The sequence below is a fragment of the Vigna angularis genome, chromosome 5, assembly GCF_016808095.1.
Source record: "Vigna angularis cultivar LongXiaoDou No.4 chromosome 5, ASM1680809v1, whole genome shotgun sequence".
Classification (NCBI taxonomy): Eukaryota; Viridiplantae; Streptophyta; class Magnoliopsida; order Fabales; family Fabaceae; genus Vigna; species Vigna angularis.
In genome coordinates this window covers 2,386,124-2,387,885 of record NC_068974.1, presented here as the reverse complement: position 1 = coordinate 2,387,885, position 1,762 = coordinate 2,386,124, and positions in this window count along the sequence as shown.

The window sequence follows — 1,762 nt, the reverse complement described above, 5'->3', positions numbered from 1 at the left end:
AATTTTTCTCTTTCAAGAAATACTTCTTAGTTTAATTTATTTTATTTTATATTTATTAAATTTAATTGTTTTTCAATTAATAATTGCATTTAATTTAAGTTGTGCGCAAATGCACCTAGAGAGTGTTTTTTTTCCACTGGAGAGACAGAAAGTGTTGGAAGCTGAGTTTCGAGGTGTTGACATAAAATGACATATTTACCCATCTTGACTAATTTCTTCTGTTTTCAGTTGAATGTATATTTGTGGTATTACAGGAATTTCGTCCCTGTTGGTTAAAGTGAACAGACACACAAAATTTGCATGCGGACCATCACATCCACATCTCAGTCATTTCGTTCATAAATGAAACTAACCGTGGTTAACGGAAATTCACCAAAGTTTATTAAAGTGGTTAGTGACTCTGTTTTTTAACCAAACAAATGGGTTTAGGGTGGAATTTTACAAATAAGGTATGTTATAAAAGTGACACCACCATTTATAAGAATAAGTTAATTAGAAGTTTAATGGATTAGTTTACAAGTAAAATTGATTAATATAAGAATTTTTAATAAAATATTTTAAAATAGTTTATTTTGTAATTATTTTAACTTAATTTTCTTTGGATATTAATTTTTATATTTTATATTTTTTATCTTTTATTTCTTGTTATTTATTTTAAATTATAGAAACAGTTAATTACTATACTATTTTCAATATTTAATATTTGTGACGTTATTTTTTAATCTTTTATATAGTTTAAAATAAGTGTATATATATATATATTATAAATTCATAATTCATTACATGATATGAAATAAATCTTGTAAAAAATGTAACAATAATTTAAATTAAAAAATAATAATAAATAAGAATTAAATTTTATTCATATTTATTATATCAAACCCCAATTAAATAAAATCATTTCTCCACATAAAAGATAATATGTACAACTTTGAAAAAATAATTAAAACATTCAAAAAATTTATAAGAATTTAATTATTTTTAAAATTTATATAATTATAATTAAATAATAATATTTAAAAATATATAGAAATTTAATTTAGATAATAGAATTTATTAATTATTTTTATTGCATGTCATTTTATATTTATCAACTAAAAATGGTGCATGTTGGATACACTATTTATACCGGCAATTATGGTCAAAAAAATTTCTATCAACCGCCATCTACTTCAGAGATATCGTCTGACACATTTTTTTAAAGTACTATAATAAAAAGCAATTTCTTTTTAAAAAATTCTATCGTAATGTAAATAAAAAATACTAATACTAAATACATAAAAAAATATTAGGAAAAACAAAAAAATCAAGGTTGTTTGTCTTCTTGACTAGTCAAACATGGACTAATTCATAGATGTTTGGGTTTCGATTACCTAGGAATAGAGACTTTATAAATAAAGCCCGAGGATTTGATGACTGTGATTTTTTAGGTTAATAAATGTATATTATATTAAAAAATATTTAAATATATATTATATTAAAAGATATTTCAATGAGCAAAAAGTTAATAATATTTTTAAGTTTATATATATATATAAATAAAGCTTTAACACTTGTTTCACAGAACTTTAAAATTTATATATCGGAAATGATAACACGTTCACCCCTAAAATTGTCTCAAACGAACATTTGGTCAGTTCCATTGTTTTTCCAAAAATATAAAGTTTGAAGCCGAGAGAAGGCTTCTTTTCAGGCATGTTTCACTTATGAGGATTATTACATAACGACTGGACTACAATATGAGAGTTAGTTTTAGCTGGTT